We start from the raw sequence: 20,960 nt of genomic DNA on the forward strand, positions 1-20,960 counted from the left end.
GTACTTAATTTATGCACAATGCCTATAAAATAAATTTCAGTTAAATATTTATATTTAAATCAATTTTAAGAAAAGTTTCTGCTTTGTCTTTAAGATAGATATGCAAAGCAGTTTTCTATGAGTGGGTTGCATAGATAATATAAACATCACTGCAAATAATGTTGTCTTTTTAGTCTTTCTGCCATGAGACTCCCTCCAGGGAGATGCATTTTGTGGCAACGCTTTCAGAGTATACTAAGAACTACAACAAAAAAATGATGCTAATGAGATATCATCATGAATTTACTATATATAATAGTAATGAGTTTTATATATAATACCAAAACATCACTGTATTGGCTAAAATACATGTCCAATGCCCATATTTTCTGAGAAAAGAAAGTTATATAATCTAGAGAGAAACAAGAAGTCATACCATGGGCTTGAAATGTCTTAATTCAAACAAATTTCAGGCTTCATGGAACACAGCATTTCACAGTGTTCTTATGTTTTAGATTTTGGAAGTTTGCTATTATTTTTCTAATTTGGGTAATTCTCACAGTAATATGTGAATGGATATCAGGAATCTTTACTTTTGAAAAATGAAACAACAGGAATAGTGAAAGTACTGGGTGGAACGGAGAGGCAGAAACACTCCACGAACTTGGGAAATTGTCATATGAATCAATTTTAGGCAAACACATGAAAGCTGTTGAGAATTTGGAAATCAATTTACTTGGTACTATTTAGAGTTATGGAGTTCGTGAATGTTTGGTACATCCAGGAGCACAAACCTCATCATATCATTCGAACCCTGTCGGTTTAAGAAAAGATTACACAGGCAGAGAAGCAGCAGACCTGGGAGAGACCCTGCAGGCAGACAAATAAACAGTCTCTGCAGTGAGTAGGGTCTGCATCCAGCACCGTCCATCAGCTCTGCTCTTCCTCACAGAGCCATATGGGTGCAGAAACCAAAATGCAAAACATATGCTCAATCTATCAGTGATTCCATCTGTGACTTTGTGCAAGTGACAACTGCCTGTGCCTCAATGCCACGTTAACAAAGCTGCATAACTATACTTAAAATGAAATGTGTTAATAGTTGTATTCAGAACAGTACCTAACACATAGAAAGTGGTGAGTAAGTGTGAGCAGTTGCTATTGTTCTCAGCAAAGGAGGTTCATTGTTCCCACCCCTTTCTAGTATTTGGTAGGATGCTGTTGTGACTTTAGACCCTATGTCCTCCAGAAAGGAGCTTTGAGTGTAAGACTGGCAGAGTTTATAAGACTCATTCACATATATTATAATGGCAACATTATCTGGTTCATAGTGCAATGTCTGCATGCAGCATACAAATCTCTAATTTATCATAAACTCTGAAAGGAATCATGTTGTCTTACAATAACATTTACCAACTCAGGACAGTTTCCCCCGTCTTTTTACATTTTATGAAAGCCATTCATTGTTTGAGTCCCAAGGCAATGTTATTTTCTTGGTATCTGGCTGAGATCCCGCAGAGACCAATGATTGGTTCTGGCATCTCAAGTGATGTGGGCCCCCTGGATACACACACATGAAAACATAAAGCGTGTGACATTTTCCCTCATTGCATCCTCAGAAACACAGGAAGCAATACCGATCAACAGGTTGGTCGGACTATATTTTGGGGAGGAATGGACTGAATGATATTTCCTGATGTCTGGAAACTTCATTTGTTTTCTAATGAGGATGATTTATTATTAGCCACGTGTCAGAGAAGGAGGAATTGTAAAAGAGGGGAATTACATTAGAAATAATTTTTAAAAGTCTGTATTTGGAGAGTGTTTTAACAAATGCCAAGTTTGGAGAACTCCATGAAAGTGTTTTCCCTTTACCTACTAAAAAATAATCTTGACAGGAAATGGGAGCAATTCGATCTGTAGAATGAAATATCTTGTAATGGCTATTAGTGTAACAGGGGAAAGAGTGTGAGCCAATTGGAGAATATGCTTGATTCCTCTCCCCTTCCCTCTTCTTCTCTCATGTTAACTCCATCCACAGAACCTGGGAAAGATAGCAGGGAGATTCTCCTGAGAGCCACCCTGATGCTGAGAGTGGTGGTGAGGGGTCCTCAGGACTGTGGATGGAGGAGCAGAGGCATGTGAACCACCTCTGAAGCAGACAGGAGAGCCAGTAGTTTGATCTTGTGCCAAGGCCATGTATCGCTACAACAGTTTTCTCAAATGTGATACTATTAACATTTGGGGCCAGATTATATTTTGGCTTTGCTTATGTTGTGGGTGTGTGAGGAGGTTGGGAATGGGGAAGGAGATGCCGCCCTGTGCCTGCAAACTGTTCAGCAGCATCTGTAGTCTGCCCTCTAGATGTCAGGAGCACCCCTTCCTGTTGTGACAGCCAACTGTATCTCCAGACATTGACAAATGTCCAACAGGGATCAACATCACTCCTGCTCTATAAGTGATCAGCAGCCAAACTTTCATCTTTAAAACTTAAAAAAGCAGGAAAAGATTTTCAAAATTGTTTACTACTTCGAAATCAGAAAAGACAACTCACTTATTACTGGCCGTTGAAGAGAGCAATGCATGTCATCAGATTTATTATTTGTATTCAAACCAGGATTCCTCAATTCGTATATCATTTACCTCTTTCAAGTTATTTGAAGAATAAGGAAAAATCTGGCTGTGTTGACTTTTAGTCCAGATTCCCTTTCCTCCAGGAATAAGCAGTAGGTGCTACTAAGTCATTTTATTGTTACTTAGGATCAGGAGAGAGAATAAATAAGCATGGTCTTACCCTTTGTTGGCATTTTCTACATATCAAAGGCTTTGAATATATCTCTCCTTTATTAAAAAAAAAGTAGGCAAATTTCTGAATGCACTCTTAAAGCAATTGGAATAAACTATTGGTAAAAATATTTATGTTTCTTGGATGGTTTGAGAATTAAATATGCACTATGACTTATGTATAGATATACTGTATCTATCTTTGTGATCTGGCTTTCTATTTTTAACTTGCCATTTTCTTAGTCATTTTTCAGGTCATTGAAAGCTCTTCTGAAAGCTGCATAGTTTCCTATAATATACATGTAGCTCCACTTTTACCCTGCTCTTTGACATTTTGTTTCTAAGTTCCTATCATAAATAATAGTGCAATGCAGCAATAAGAACTTGTGTTAATTTAATATTCACAAATTTTATTTCTTGAATATATTAAAATAGTGAATTCATTTGTCAAATAGGTATTAGAAGGCTTCAGTCACAGTTCAGAAAGTTTAGACCTACATTGTTTATCATAATTTAAAAATCACTAGGCTAATTGTATAGACAAAACGTGCTAAAATAGAGTATAAAATCCACTTTTCCATTTAAAGGGTAATAATAAAAACATGATGCTTATGTGTTAATAATCTTAAATAAGCATACTTCTCATCATTTCATCAAAAGAAAGAAATTTCCTGTGTTGCTACTGCTAAGTCACTTCACTCGTGTCTGACTCTGTGTGACCCCATAGACAGCAGCCCACCAGGCCCCCCCGTCCCTGGGATTCTCCAGGCAAGAACACTGGAGTGGGTTGCCATTTCCTTCTCCAATGCATGAAAGTGAAAAGTGAAAAGTGAAAGTGAAGTCGCTCAGTCGTGTCCAACCCTCAGTGACCCCATGGACTGCAGCCTTCCAGACTCCTCCATCCATGGGATTTTCCAGGCAAGAGTACTGGAGTGGGGTGCCATTGCCTTCTCCAATTTCCTGTGTAGTACTAAAAAAAATCCCCAGAGATCCCAGTATTTCAATAACTGATTAAAAAGTCTACAAATAAAGAAAGATATTTAAATTTCAAATATGGCTAAATAAATAACATTTGATGTCTTTCTAATGATTCGTTTCCAAGCTGCAAATTGTGTAAAACTAGTTTCAATAAACACACAGGTTTTCATGGATGTGAATTATTTCATGTGATCTGTGAATATGAATGTGAGCTCTATGCATTTGTGGGCTACAATATCTGAACTTTTCCTAAGCTTCAAAATGTCAATGTTTTATTTCTTTGCTGAAAAAAGTTGACTATCTTATTTATTCTCATGTCCTTTTTAGTAGTTAATTGGGAGTGATCCAATGAAGAATAACTATTACTATTTTTCTGCAACCATGGTAAAGTGAGGACATGGATGAGGAAAACTGCACTGCTGTGACAGACTTCATCCTCCTTGGATTCTCAGATGCCCCTGAGCTCAGAGTCTTCCTCTCCCTGCTGTTTCTTTCTATCTATGGAGTCACAGTTTGGGAAAACCTGGGCATGATTGCCCTGATTCAGGTCAGCTCTGGACTCCACACCCCCATGTACTTTTTCCTCAGCCACTTGTCCTTTGTGGATTTCTGTTACTCCACAATCAGCACACCAAAGATGATAGCTAACATCTTAAAAGAAGACAAAATCATTTCCTTCCAAGAATGCACTGTGCAATCCTACCTGTTTTGCACATTTGGGGTAACTGAGGTCATTCTGCTGGCAGTGATGGCCTATGACTGCTTTGTGGCCATCTGACCCACCGCTGTACATGGTCACCATGTCTCGAAATCTCTGCGTGGAGTTGGTGTCCTGTTGTATCTCAATGCTACTGTATGTTCTGTGATTCACTTGTGTTTAGCTCTTCAGATCCCATCCTACAGATCAAATGTGATCAACCACTTCTTTTGTGATCTTCCCCCTCTCTTTTCTCTTGCTTGCTCTGATGTCACTGTGATTCAATTGATGCTCTACATTGTGGCCATTTTCAGTGAGATCATCACAAGTGTGATCATCCTTATCTCTTACCTGTTTATTCTCATCACCATCCTGAGGATGCACTCAGCACAGGGAAGGTGCAAAGCCTTTTCCACCTGTGCCTCCCACCTCGCTGCCATCGCTGTCTTACAGGGAACAATCCTTTCCATTTATTGCCAGCCCCACTCTGGTAAGAGCAGGGGCATTGGCTGAATGGCCACAGTGTTCTACACTGTAGTGATCCCCATGCTGAACCCCCTGATCTATAGTCTGAGGAACAAGGATGTGAAAGAAGCTCTCAGAAAAGTGGTGAGCTCCAAAATATTTTCCTAGTGGGACTCTAAGTCCCAAATCAGAGGCTGGCAGAAGGGTGAAATGGTGGACTCAGTGTTAGAAGTGGAAGAACAGTCAAGAAGAGGGTACCTTGGAGTGAGTCTTTTTGACTCACTTATCCCTGACTCAATGGACATGAGTCTGAGCAAACTGCAGGAGACAGGGAAGGACAAGGAAGTCTGACGAGCTGCAACCCGTGGGGTCACAAGTATCAAACATGACTTAGTGACTGAACAACAATCTTTGTACCTTGTCAACTTATAAGAATAGAATTGAACATATTTCAAAATTTGCAGCCTACTTCTTTGCTTTGATCCACCTAAAATGTTTTAAGTGGGTTTGGGTAATGGGCTGTTAAGACACACATATTTAGTTTGCTGTAAAACTTTTATTATCAGACCCACCTCAGATCGTCAGGCATTAAATCCTGGAATTTGAGGACCCTTGCTTTACCAGATACACGCATTGCAAATATTTCCTCCCACTCTGCTGCTTCTTTCTGTTGAGCATTTCCTTTGCTGTGCAGAGGTTTTGACAAACACGTGGTGGCAATGGTGTGAGGTGTTAACAATGTGGCACATCTCAGCTCACCTGGAGCTTTCCTGCTTTAGAGCTGTGAGTCATACACACCAGATAATTAATTTCCTTTAGTTATCTTTCCTTATGAACAAGACTTCTTCCTTAGACTAACATTTGTGGTAAGATCATCTCTACTTCTCAAACCTAGAACCAACTGGTTCTAGATGTTTCAGCATTAAAGGCAAGAGGTCCCATATAACAGTGAGAACTCTTGATGGCTCTGTGTGTTCAGATATCCAAGGATTTAAGGATCAATCAGAAGGAAATCTTGCCAAGTCAATTCTCATTGTTATAAATTATTTATTGATTATAATTTTCAGAGTTTCTCAAGCTTGGTACTATTAATATTTCGTGTTGGATTTTTATTTTTATAGGAAGCTACCCTGTGCATGCTACCATGTGTAACAGCATCTCTGACCTCTGTCCAATCACTCTGGTACATTCATTATGATAATCAAAAATGCCTCCAGATATTGTCAAATGTCCATATGGGGGCGGAGAGGGGGTTCATAATCATCTGTAGTTGAGAAATATTGCCTTATTTCCTTGTAGATTTTCAGGTTCTTCTGTCGGAATTATGTCCAAATTAAACATCTCGTTTCTTATCTCCCAAATAATGCTATTGTATAGTTTAAACAATCTGTATTATTTTTGAATCTGGAATACACTGGTATCTAAAATCTTTATCCTTGTAATTTCTTCCCATTTTTTTTCTTTTTGCTCTTGTGAGTAAGCATTTGTTTTTCCCATGCTCTAAAATCTGATTTGGAGCTGAACCTTTTGATTCTTTGTCTCCAGAGGTTCATTTTATCCTCCTCAATTCAGTTTTGTTTAAATACCTACCTCTGTTCCCTTGCACAATTCTTCCAAAAACTTACAGAATTCGAGAGGCATGTACCTGAAAACTCTCAGAGACCCTCTGCTTCCCCACTCCCAGGAAACACTTGTTCAGGACACTACTACAAAGGAGCTCAGCTAAGCCAGGCCCTCTCTACAAAGCTTGCTAGAAAATGTGCACTTCCTGTTCCTGATACTTAATGTTGGCAATGACCCTAAATTTCCCCCAAAAGACTTTTTCTCATGAAAGAATGAGTGAACCTAAGGTATCTTTTAGATACATTACATGGTAAAGAATATCCATTTTTTCTCAGACCTACAGACAGACCTGCTGGTGGAAAAGGCACCCTACCTTCCAGCCTCTGGAGGTCTCAGCAGTTTGGGAAAGAGGTTGAGACATGTCTCTCCACTCCCTGTGGCACAAGAGCCCTGGAGAAAATCACTTGCCTTATTCTTCAGAGGCCTCAAGGCAAGCAATTATAATTAATTATTTCTTCCTCATGTAATTCTATTTTCTTGGAAAAGCTGAAGAAACATTAACAGCAGCTTTAGAAACATTTATGTATGAAAGTTAAAAGCTTAAATGGCTTCTCCTCATGCTCCATAATCATTCCCATAGACTCCAAAAATGTTGGATAATAAAAAGTCACAGCAAAATTTGTTATTTAATAAATATTTCTTTTTAAAGTATACTTCTTAATTTTATTTTTAAAGATTTATTGAGGTATAATTAACAAAAACAAATTTTACAGATCTAAGGAGTTTATTTGATGTTTATATATGTGTGTATATGCATATATATAGTGAAGTGATCACAATCAAGATAATTAGCATATCAATTACTTCATGTCTTATAATTTTCTTTTATTTTTTCTTCATGTTGAAAATAGTTAAATTCCACTCTCTTACCACATTTCAAGTATAAAATGTTGTACTGTTAATTGCACTTACATTGTTGTACATTTTCAGAATTTATTCATCTTTCATAACTGAAACTTTGTCCCCTTGACAAACATCTCTTCATTGTCCCCTCTTCCAAGCCCCAACACTGTATGGGTACCCTTAAAATTTAAAAGGGTGTGTCATGTTGTGTTCTTACCAAAATAAAATTAAAAATAAATTAAAAATAAATATAGGTACATTATTTTTAAAAACTAAATTTTATTGCATTTTATCAGTTTCTTGCTCCCCCACCACCACCATTAATGCCACCTTTCTTGTCTAGAATCCAGTCTAGGGACCACATTGCATTAAGTCATCATGTCTTCCAAATCTCCTCTGGTCTGTGATGTTTCTTCAATTTTCTTTTTTTTTTTCTTTTCTTTTTTTTTTTTTTTTTTTTTTTTTTGGCTCTTACAATTCTAAGGGATGCTGGTGAGGGATTCTGTAGAATACTTTCAAATGTGGACTTTCCTAATGATTTTCACACTCTGGTTTGAGGAAAAGAATATCACAGAAGTAAAGCTTCTCTCATCACATCATATCAGGGGATAAATGAGAGCCACATTAAGCCACTATGATGATGGTCACCTTTTTCTTTTATTCAGGTAGTCAGGTAATAATATCAGTCACGTTTCTCTAAAGTTGAATGCAAGATTTCCAATGTAGTTGAGTTGATAACAATTATTTCTAGAGTATTTTCCTTTTTAAATTATATAGTTCATGTTTTCTTCAAGAAGTGTGTGTTATTTCAATAATTCAATATCTAAAAGTAATTAATGGAGTGGATGTGGTGATGTAATAAAAGAGATATTTAAAAGGGACTAGATCATTTTCCCAACTTAATATTTAAGCTTGTAAACATTTCTGCTTTAAGTCAATAAATCATGAAGAACTCTTCATTCTAATGCCATTTGATTAGAGTGAAAGTCTGGAAGAAGAGGGTTATGCTTGGCATATTGTAGTCATTCAATTAATATTTGATAATGCTGACTTCTATAATTACATACTTTTTTAAGTGTAAAAAAGTATCAGAGTGATGAAGAATCTGAGAGGAGTAACTTAAACATGTAAATTAAACATGATGAAATGAAATACCCTTAACACTGTTCCAGTTTCTCTGGGACACAGAAATTACATCAGAGACTGGTGATTAATTATAAATGTTTATTTCATGGTTTTAAGAGAATGAGGCAACAGATAGTCTCTAGAGTTTACACCCCAAAGGATGTGACTCTAGATATAAGAATATATCCATCACTTCCAAACAGAACAGATTCTGCTTTCAACATCAGCAGGTATGCATTAGATTCTAAAGACAGATTAATATTAATTTCAATGTTGGGAACCTAGGGGAAAAAGTGTGGAGGGGAAAGTTACCATTTATATATAGATATTCTTGAGAATTATCTAGTTATTGCAAATTGCTTTTCTGAGGTTTCAAGGAAGAGGAACTGCATGCAGCCTACAGAGCTCTGTATTAAAACTGGCTCAGCTGAGTTCCTGCGTGAGCATGTGTGGGTACTCAGTGCTTCAGTCCTGTACAATGCTCCTCTATCCATGGGATTAGCCTGGGAAGACTACTGAACCAGGTTACCATTTCCTCCTCCAGGGGATCTTCTCAACCCAGGGATCAAACAAGGGTTTTCTGTGACTCCTGCATCCTCAGGCAGGAGGATTCTTTGCCATGGAGCCACCTAGGAAGTCCAAGCCCCATTTGGAAAACTCAGCGGTGGCCACAGGACTGGAAAAGGTCAGTTTTCATTCCAATCCCAAAGAAAGGCAATGCCAAAGAATGCTCAAACTACTGCACAATTGCACTCATCTCACACGCTAGTAAAGTAATGCTCAAAATTCTCCAAGCCAAGCTTCAGCAATACGTGAACTGTGAACTTCCAGATGTTCAAGCTGGTTTTAGAAAAGGCAGAGGAACCAGAGATCAAATTGCCAACATCTACTGGATCATTGAAAAAGCAAGAGAGTTCCAGAAAAACATCTATTTCTGCTTTATTGACTGTGCCAAAGCCTTTGACTGTGTGGATCACAATCAACTGTGGAAAATTCTGAAAGAGATGGGAATACCAGACCACCTGACCTGCCTCTTGAGAAATCTGTATGCAGGTCAGGAAGCAACAGTTAGAACTGGACATGCAACAACAGACTGGTTGCAAATAGGAAAAGGAGTACATCAAAGTTGTATATTGTCACCCTGCTTATTTAAATTCTATGCAGAATACATCATGAGAAACGCTGGGCTGGAAGAAACACAAACTGGAATCAAGATTGTTGGGAGAAATATCAATAACCTCAGATATGCAGATGACACCAGCCTTATGGCAGAAAGTGAAGAGGAACTAAAAAGCCTCTTGATGAAGGTAAAACAGGAGATGAAAAAGTTGGCTTAAAACTCAACATTCAGAAAACGAAGATCATGGCATCTGGTCCCATCACTTCATGGGAAATAGATGGGGAAATAGTGGAAACAGTGGCTGACTTTATTTTGGGGGGCTCTAAAATCACTGCAGATGGTGACTGCAGCCATGAAATTAAAAGATGCTTATTCCTTGGAAGAAAAGTTATGACCAACCTAGATAGCATATTGAAAAGCAGAGACATTACTTTGCCAACAAAGGTCCATCTAGTCAAGGCTATGGTTTTTCCAGTGGTCATGTATGGATGTGAGAGTTGGACTGTGAAGAAGGCTGAGCGCTGAAGAATTGATGCTTTTGAACTGTGGTGTTGGAGAAGACTCTTGAGAGTCCCTTGGACTGCAAGGAGATCCAACCAGTCCATTCTGAAGGAGATCAGCCCTGGGATTTCTTTGGAAGGAATGATGCTAAAGCTGAAACTCCAGTACTTTGGCCACCTCATGCGAAGAGTTGACTCATTGGAAAAGACTTTGATACTGGGAGGGATTGGGGGCAGGAGGAAAAGGGGACAAAAGAAGATGAGATGGCTGGATGGCATCACTGACTCGATGGATGTGAGTCTGAGTGAACTCCGGGAGTTGGTGATGGACAGGGAGGCCTGGCGTGCTGCGATTCATGGGGTCCCAAAGAGTCAGACACGACTGAGTTATTGAACTGAACTGACTGAAACAAGAGATGCCTGGAATGTGGGATTAGGAGAGTTCTGAGAATCTGGGGAATGTGCATTGTCTTGCTACTACAAATGTTTGCGAGGCAGAAAGGACAAGTATTTTTAAAGAGAGAGAGAGATCAATCAAACTCTATAATGATAAAAGGAAAAAGAACCATTTTTACTTAAGAAAATAAAGTGGCTCTGAGAGCAAATATTACAACAAAATGGGGGGGGGGGAGGATGTAGGATAGCTATATCAAATGTAGCATTAATTTAACATGAGTGTTTAGGAAATTCCCTGGTGACTCAGTGGTTAGAACTTTGCCAATGCAGGGGTGCAGATTTGATCCCTGGTCAGAGATCTGTTATCCCACATGCCTCATGGCCAGAAAACCAAAACATAAAATAGAAGTCATATTGTCACAAATTCAATAAAGACTTAAAATGGTCCACATCAATAGAAAATAAATAAATAAAATAAAATGAGTGTTTAAGCACCTTAGATAAATTAATTATATTTAGAACATCCAGCTTTGTGATAGGATGTCTTCAATATTCAAATTTATGAGTTTAGGAAGAGATAAGAATCTTGAGTTCTTTGTTTTGCATATGATCTGATCTCTTCGTTGATGGCCATCTGAAATCTATTTCTCAAGTTGTGAAACTAGAGAGAACTTTACCAGAAATGATACATAAAGAGCTGCTGGTTCTGGTTCAGTAGGATCTTAGAGGTATTGGTCACCAATTAGAGAAATGCAATTATTTTATATTACTATTTTCTCATGAAATGTTTCCATAGTACAGTGCTACCTCAAGTATTTAATCTTTCTTCTTTACAGGCAATATAGGGACAGAATAAATACCCTATGTGCCTTGAAGAGAGAAAAAAGAGAGAGAAAGGCCAAGAACTGGATATTTCTAAGTTAGAATCTTTAATAAGAATAGCTATTCTTTCTGAGAGAATATTTTTCTCAAATTTCTTTCTTTGATGCTTTCTAGTATAGCTCTGTGATATGAATACTTTCATCAGGCACATTCCCAAAGTCTCCTGTTTGTCATAAATTAAAAGCATGATAATAAATAAAGAAAATAGCATCTGGACCTTGAACAAGGATCAAGATTACTGTAGACTAATGGATCAGTGCTGGGAGCCTGGATCAGGGTTCATGTCATAGATGTGTAGATTGGGCCTTATTTGCATGGTACAGGGAAAATCAAAAATCTCCATCTTCTGTTTTGACATCTCTAGAATAAATAACTAGACTAGATTATCTTTATTATTTTTTCAATATTATTATTCCTCAAACAATGATGGGGGATTGACAAATGGACTTGCTAGGTTGAGAAGCACACTCTGTGAAAAATTATAATTTATTTTGAAAACAAGTTTACTGAGTCAGAAGCAAAACAACTATTAAAGTGCTATATGGAATGAATAGTAAAGGGACAAATGTACAGTGTTAGGGGTGTCAATTTTAATGTCACATTCTGAACATACAAAGCAAAATTTATTTTGTTTAGAAGTTTATCATTTTTACTATTAGTTATACAACTGAAACAAGTAGCTCTGGTACTAGGGTAAATTAATCTTTTATGAAATTATAATGTTCAAGAAAATCTGAAAGAATTGTGGAGGATTTCATTTAAAATAATCCTAAGTGACTTGAACTCATTTTTTTACTTTGAAATATTAAAAATTAAAATTGAGAACTAAGAAAGTTCACTAATTATAATTTTACTTAAATGTTTAAATGCTTGTAATTTTAAAAAATTTTAGACATTTAGCAGAGCATGCATAGAAAATACACAGATTCTAAAAGAGACACTTTGCTTCATCTTCCAGCTTTGGAAAGGAGGTGTTAACCAAGTGTCTTACATCCTTATTTCCCTTAATATTTTTCTTTCTAAGACTTATTCAGATTCTGACAAACAGAAACCATGTTTCTATCAGAGAGAAATAAAAGTTGGGCCGTGTTCAGTCTCCTGGGCTTCTCCGATTACCCAGAGTTGCAAGTGCCCCTCTTCTTGACATTCTTCACCATCTACAGTGTCACTGTTGGAGAAGGCCATGGCACCCCACTCCAGTACTCTTGCCTGGAAAATCCCATGGATTGAGGAGCCTGGTAGGCTGCAGTCCACGGGGTCGCTAAGAGTCCGACAGGACTAAGTGACTTCCCTTTCATTTTTCACTTTCATGCATTGGAGAAGGAAATGGCAACCCACTCCAGTGTTCTTGCCTGGAGAATCCCAGGGACGGGGGAGGCTGGTGGGCTGCATCTGTGGGGTCGCACAGAGTCGGACACGACTGAAGCGATTTAGCAGCAGCCGCAGCACAGTGTCACTGTGGCAGGGAATCTTGGGATGATTGTAACCATCAAAATTAACCCCAAACTGCACACCCCCATGTACCTTTTCCTCAGCCACCTCTCCTTTGTGGATTTCTGTTATTCCTCCATCGTTGCTCCCAAGACCATGGTGAACCTCATGGTAGAAGACAGAACCATTTCAGTTGCAGGCTGTGAAATACAATTCTTTTTCTTTTTTACCTTTGTGGTGACTGAGTCCTTTTTATTAGCTGTGATGGCCTATGACTGCCTCATGGCCATCTGCAACCCTCTGCTCTACATGGTGGCCATGTCCCCGAGACTCTGAGCTATGTTAGTGGTTGGATCTTATGCTTGTGGTGTAGCTTTCTCCTTGATACTCACCTGTACTGTTATCAAATTATCATTTCAAGGTTTCAACACAATCGATCACTTCTTCTGTGAGTTCTCCCTGCTTTCCCCCTCTTGCTCTGATACTTATCTCAACCAGTTGCTGCTTTTCATTTCTGCCACCTTTAATGAGGTCAGCACACTCTTCATCATTCTCCTGACTTATGTGTTTATGGTTGTCACCATCGTCAAGATGCATTCAGCCTGTGGTCACCGCAAAGCCTTCTCCACCTGCACCTCCCACCTGACTGCCATCAGCATCTTCCCCGGCACCATCCTCTTCCTCTACTGTGTGCCCAACTCCACACACTCCAGGCACACAAAGTGGCGTCTGTGTTTTACACGGTGGTCACCTCCATGTTGAATCCCCTGATCTACAGTCTGAGAAATAAGGATGTCAAAGACACAGTCTCCAACATCATGGACTCTAAAATATTTTCGTACTAAACATTAATCTGGAAGATTTTGCCCTTGATATGTAAACAAACTGTGTCTGCAAAGGTTGGTTGATAAAAAGAAATTTTTATTATTAATGAAGTGTTAATACATAAAATAGAAAGTACATGTGTTTTGCTTAACTGTACTAAACTTGACTTTATCTCTTCCTTACTGGAAAAAAAGTTAGCAATCTTTCAAATATTTTTCATCTAAAATTTTAGACAAAATAATCTGATTACAAAGGGTAAAGGACATAAATATCATGTGGCATACTTGTGTAATCTTAATAATTGTTAATTTCATCCTCCTTTTTTAATACCTATGGTAGACTAGGCTCTCAATAATAACATGCATTCCTCTTACAAAAAGTACAAATAGCAGTTAAGACATAGTGTTCATCCTTCAAGGAATGAAAATTCAGTGATGATAGTAGGGCACTTTAAAAAGTAGAAATTGGGGGGCGGTCCTAAGTTGGCAGAGGAATAGTATGGGAAGACAACTTTCTCCCCCACAAATTCATCAAAAGAACATTTAAACGGTGAGTAAATTCCACAAAACAACTTCTGAATGCCAGCAGAGGACATCAGGCACCCAGAAAAGCAGCCCATTGTCTTCAAAAGGAGGTAGGAAAAAAATATAAAAGACAAAAAAAAGAGACAAAAGAGGTAGGGACAGAGCTCCATCCCAGGAAGGGAGTCTTAAAAAGAGAGAAGTTTCCAAACACCAGGAAACACTCTCACTGCCGAGTCTGTGGCAAGCCTTGGAACCACAGAGGGCAACATAACTGGGAGGAAAAATAAATAAATAATTAAAACCCACAATTTATGTGCCCAATGGTAACTCACCCAGTGGAGAAGCAGCGCAGAAGCCTGCACCCACCACTAGCAAGCGGGGGCTGGGCAGGGAGGCGCCGGCTGCATTGCTTAGAGTAAGGACCAGGCCTGAATGCCCTGAGGGCAATCTGAGGGAACTAACTTGGGCTAGCAAATCAGACTGTGCAATAGCTACCACGCGAAAAGCCCTAACTTAAGACACCGCCAGTCCCCAAAGGACTGTTCAGAGCTAGTTGCTGCAAACAGGCAGCCAGAGCCAGAAGGGGGCAATCGCATTCCCAGAGAGAAATTATCTACCAAACTGCAAGCAGGCTTCTTTGTTAACTAAGACTTCTTGTGGTTCTGGACAGTCAATATCAGCCTGAGAAAGTGTGCCGCTTACCTACACACCTCCATACCTACACTGAAACCAAGCACCACCCAAGGGCCAACAAGTTCCAGAGCAAGACATACCATGCAAATTCTCCAGCAACACAGGAACACAGCCCTGAGCTTCAATATACAAGCTGCCCAAAGTTACTCCAAATCCACTGACATCTCATAACTTATTACTGGACACTTCATTGCACTGCAGGGAGAAGAAATCCAGCTCCACCCAGCAAAACACCGACACAAGCTTCCCCTAACCACGAAAACTTGACAAGCCACCCATACAAACCCACCCACAGCGAGGAAACTCCGCAATAAAGAGAACTCCACAAACTGCCAGAATACAGAAAGGCCACCCCAAACTTAGCAATATAAACAAAATGAAGAGACAGAGGAATACTCAGCATGTAAAGAAACAGGATAAATGCCCACCAAACCAAACAAAAGAGGAAGAGATAGGGAATCTACCTGATAAAGAATTCCAAATAATAGTGAAAATGATCCAAAATCTTGAAATCAAAATGGAATCACAGATAAATAGCCTGGAGACAAGGATTGAGAAGATGCAAGAAAGGTTTAATAAGGAACTAGAAGAAATAAAAAAGAGTCAATATATAATGAATAATGCAATAAATGAGATCAAAACACTCTGGAGGCAACAAATAGTAGAATAACGGATGCAGAAGATAGGATTAGTGAAGTAGAAGATAGAATGGTGGAAATAAATGAATCAGAGAGGAAAAAAGAAAAACGAATTAAAAGAAATGAGGACAATCTCAGAGACCTCCAGGACAGTGTTAAAAGCCCCAACATTTGAATCATAGGCGTCCCAGAAGAAGAAGACAAAAAGAAAGACCATGAGAAAATACTTGAGGAGATAATAGTTGAAAACTTCCCTAAAATGGGGAAGGAAATAATCACCCAAGTCCAAGAAACCCAGAGAGTCCCAAACAGGATAAACCCAAAGCGAAACACTCCAATACACATATTAATCAAATTAACAAAGACCAAACACAAAGAACAAATATTAAAAGCAGCAACGGAAAAACAACAAATAACACACAGGGGATTCCCATAAAGATAACAGCTGATCTTTCAATAGAAACTCTTCAGGCCAGGAGGGAATGGCAAGACATGCTTAAAGTGATGAAAGAAAATAACCTACAGCCCAGATTACTGTACCCAGCAAGGATCTCATTCAAATATGAAGGAGAAATCAAAAGCCTAACAGACAAGCAAAAGCTGAGAGAATTCAGCACCACCAAACCAGCTCTCCAACAAATGCTAAAGGATCTTCTCTAGAAAGGAAACACAAAAAGGGTGTATAAACTCAAACCCAAAATAATAAAGTAAATGGCAACAGGATCATACTTATCAATAATTACCTTAAACATAAATGGGTTGAATGCCCCAACCAAAAGACAAAGACTGGCTGAATGGATACAAAAACAAGACCCCTATAGATGTTGTCTACAAGAGACCCACCTCAAAACAGGGGACACATTCAGACTGAAAGTGAAGGGCTGGAAAAAGATATTCCACTCAAATAGAGACCAAAAGAAAGCAGGAGTAGCAACACTCATATCAGATAAAATAGACTAAAACAAAGGCTGCAAAAAGAGACAAAGAAGGACACTACATAATGATCAAAGATCAATCCAAGAAGAAGATATAACAATTATAAATATATACGCACCCAACATAGGAGCACCGCAATATGTAAGACAAATGCTAACAAGTATGAAAGGGAAAATTAACAATAACACAGTAATAGTGGGAGACTTTAATACCCCACTCACACCTATGGATAGATCAACTAAACAGAAAATTAACAAGGAAACACAAACTTTAAATGATACAATAGGCCAGTTAGACCTAATTGATATCTATAGGACATTTCACCCCAAAACAATGAATTTCACCTTTTTCTCAAGCACACACAAAACCTTCTCCAGGATAGATCACATCCTGGGCCATAAATCTAGCCTTGGTAAATTCAAAAACATTGAAATCATTCAAAGCATCTTTTCTGACCACAATGCAGTAAGATTAGATCTCAATTACAGGAGAAAAACTATTTAAAAAACCAACATATGGAGGATGAATAACACGCTGCTGAATAACCAACAAATCACAGAAGAAATCAAAAAAGAAATCAAAATATGCATAGAAATGAATGAAAATGAAAACACAACAACCTGTGGATTGTTGTAACAACCTGTGGGATATTGTAAAAGCAGTGCTAAGGGGAAAGTTCATAGCAATACAGGCATACCTCAAGAAACAAGAAAAAAGTCAAATAAATAACCTAACTCTACACCTAAAGCAACTAGAAAAGGAAGAAATGAAGAAGCCCAGGGTTAGTAGAAGGAAAGAAATCTTAAAAATTAGGGCAGAAATAAATGCAAAAGAAACAAAAGAGACCATAGACCAAAGCTGATTCTTTGAAAGGATAAATAAAATTGACAAACCATTAGCCAGACTCATCAAGAAACAAAGGGAGAAAAATCAAATCAATAAAATTAGAAATGAAAATGGAGAGATCACAACAGACAACACACAAATACAAAGGATCATAAGAGACTGCTGCTGCTGCTAAGTCACTTCAGTCGTGTCCGACTCTCTGCAACCCCATAGACGGCAGCCCACCAGGCTCCCCTGTCCCTGGGGTTCTCCAGGCAAGAATTCTGGAGTGGGTTGCCATTTCCTCCTCCAAAGCATGAAAGTGAAAAGTGAAAGGGAAGTTGCATCGTGTCCGACTTGTAGCAACCCCATGGACTGCAGCCCACCAGGCTCCTCTGTCCATGGGATTTTCCAGGCAAGAGTACTGGAGTAGGGTGCCATTGCCTTCTCTGCATAAGAGTCTACTATCAGCAATTATATGCCAATAAAATGGACAACATGGAAGAAATGGACAAATTCTTAGAAAAGTACAACTTTCCAAAACTGGACCGGGAAGAAATAGAAAATCTTAACAGACCCATCACAAGCATGGAAATTGAAACTGTAATCAGAAATCTTCCAGCAAACAAAAGTCCAGGTCCAGATGGCTTCACAGCTGAATTCTACTAAAAATTTAGAGAAGAGCTAACACCTATCCTACTCAAACTCTTCCAGAAAATTGCAGAGGAAGGTAAACTTCCAAACTCATTCTATGAGGCCATCATCACCCTAATACCAAAACCTGACAAAGGTGCCACAAAAAAAGAAAACTACAGGCCAATATCACTGATGAACATAGATGCAAAAATCCTTAACAGAATTCTAGCAAACAGAATCCAACAATACATTAAAAAGATCATACACCATGACCAAGTGGGCTTCATCCCAGGGATGCAAGGATTCTTCAATATCCGCAAATCAATCAATGTAATACACCACAGTAACAAATTGAAAAATAAAAACCATATGATTATCTCAATATATGCAGAGAAAGCCTTTGACAAAATTCAACATCCATTTATGATAAAAACTCTCCAGAAAGCAGGAATAGAAGGAACATACCTCAACATAATAAAAGCTATATATGACAAACCCACAGCAAACATTATCCTCAATGGTGAAAAAATGAAAGCATTTCCTCTAAAGTCAGGAACAAGACAAGGGTGCCCACTTTCACCATTACTATTCAACATAGTTTTGGAAGTTTTGGCCACAGCAATCCGAGCAGAAAAAGAAATAAAAGGAATCCAAATTGGAAAAGAAGAAGTCAAACTCTCACTATTTGCAGATGACATGATCCTCTATATAGAAAACCCTAAAGACTCCACCAGAAAATTATTAGAGGTAATCAATGAATATAATAAAGTTGCAGGATACAAAATCAACACACAGAAATCCCTTGCATTCCTATACACTAATAATGAGAAAATAGAAAGAGAAATTAAGGAAACAATTCCATTCACCATTGCAACAAAAAGAATAAAATACTTAGGAATATATCTACCTAAAGAAACTAAAGACCTATATATAGAAAACTATAAAACACTGGTGAAAGTAATCAAAGAGGACACTAATAGATGGAGGAATATACCATGTTCATGGATCAGAAGAATCAATATAGTGAAAATGAGTATACTACCCAAAGCAACCTATAGATTCAATGCAATCCCTATCAAGCGGCCAACGGTATTTTTCACAGAGCTAGAACAAATAATTTCACAATTTGTATGGAAATACAAAAAACCTCAAGTAGCCAAAGCAATCTTGAGAAAGAAGAATGGAACTGGAGGAATCAACCTGCCTGACTTCAGGCTCTACTACAAGGCCACAGTCATCAAGACAGTATGGTACTGGCACAAAGACAGAACTATAGATCAATGGAACAAAATGGAAAGCCCAGAGATAAATCCACGCATCTATGGACACCTTATCTTTGACAAAGGAGGCAAGAATATACAATGGAGAAAAGACCATCTCTTTAACAAGTAGTGCTGGGAAAACTGGTCAACCACTTGTAAAAGAATGAAACTAGAACACTTTCTAACACCATACACACACACAAAAAAAAAAAAAAAAAAAAAAAAAAAAAAACCTCAAAATGGATTAAAGATCTAAATGTAAGACCAGAAACTATAAAACTCCTAGAGGAGAACATAGGCAAAACACTCTCCGACATAAATCACAGCAGAATCCTCTATGACCTACCTCCCAGAATACTGGAAATAAAAGCAAAATTAAACAAATGAGACCTAATTAAACTTAAAAGCTTCTGCACAACAAAGGAAACTATAAGCAAGGTGAAAAGACAGCCTTCAGAATGGGAGAAAATAATAGCAAATGAAGCAACTAATCTCAAAAATATATAAGCAACTCCTGCAGCTCAATTCTAGAAAAATAAACAACACAATCAAAAAAATGGGCCAAAGAACTAAACAGACATTTCTCCAAAGAAGACATACAGATGGCTAACAAACACATGAAAAAATGCTCAACATCACTCATTATCAGAGAAATGCAAATCAAAACCACAATGAGGTACCATTTCCGCCAGTCAGAATGGCTGCAATCCAAAAGTCTACAAGCAATAAATGCTGGAGAGGGTGTGGAGAAAAGGGAACCCTCTTACACTGTTGGTGGGAATGCAAACTAGTACAGCCACTATGGAGAACAGTGTGGAGATTCCTTAAAAAACTGGAAATAGAACTGCCTTATGACCCAGCAATCCCACTGCTGGGCATACACACCGAGGAAACCAGAATGGAAAGACACACATGTACCCCAATGTTCATCGCAGCACTGTTTATAATAGCCAGGACATGGAAGCAACCTAGATGTCCATCAGCAGATGAATGGATAAGAAAGCGGTGGTACATATACACAATGGAGTATTACTCAGCCATTAAAAAGAATACATTTGAATCAGTTCTAATGAGGTGGATGAAACTGGAGCCTATTATACAGAGTGAAGTAAGCCAGAAAGAAAAACACCAATACAGTATACTAATGCATATATATGGAATTTAGAAAGATGGTAACGATAACCCTGTATGCGAGACAGCAAAATCGACACAGATGTATTGAACAGTCTTTTGGACTCTGTGGGAGAGGGAGAGGGTAGGATGATTTGGGAGAATGGCATTGAAACGTGTATAATATCATATAAGAAATGAATCGCCAGTCCAGGTTCGATACAGGATACAAGATGCTCGGGGCTGGTGCACTGGGATGACCCAGAGAGATGGTACAGGGAGGGAGGTGGGAAGGGGTTCAGGATGGGGAACACGTGTATACCTGTGGTGGATTTATGTTGATGTATGGCAAAACCAATACAATATTGTAAAGTAATTAGCCTCCAACAAAATAAATAAATTTAAATTTAAAAAATTTTTTTAAATAATAAAAAGTAGAAATTGTATAAGATAGAAAACAGTAAGTATAATAGAAGGTTTCAGAGGAAAAATTTCAAGTCCTTAAGAGAGATACTTTTATAAAATAGGTATTATGTACCCTGGTTTAGATAACAGAAGAAACAGAGCTTTAGGAGACATATTTCAACATTGGAGTTTTATCCAGGAGACTACAGCCTGAGAAACAAGGAGGTCAGAGTGCAATACTGAGCAGTGATACAACAATCAGTTCAGTTCAGTTCAGTTGCTC

The 20,960-nt window shown here is 38.3% G+C and overlaps 2 pseudogenes; both read left to right on the forward strand.

The window, feature by feature from the left end:
• Positions 1 to 4,138: 4,138 nt before the first annotated feature.
• On the forward strand, positions 4,139 to 5,071 carry LOC129635965 (olfactory receptor 5L1-like; annotated as a pseudogene).
• A 7,374-nt stretch (positions 5,072 to 12,445) lies between these two features.
• LOC129636060 (olfactory receptor 5D18-like) lies at positions 12,446 to 13,668 on the forward strand (annotated as a pseudogene).
• Positions 13,669 to 20,960: the final 7,292 nt, after the last annotated feature.

The sequence above is a fragment of the Bubalus kerabau genome, chromosome 21 (assembly GCF_029407905.1).
Source record: "Bubalus kerabau isolate K-KA32 ecotype Philippines breed swamp buffalo chromosome 21, PCC_UOA_SB_1v2, whole genome shotgun sequence".
Lineage (NCBI taxonomy): Eukaryota > Metazoa > Chordata > Mammalia > Artiodactyla > Bovidae > Bubalus > Bubalus kerabau.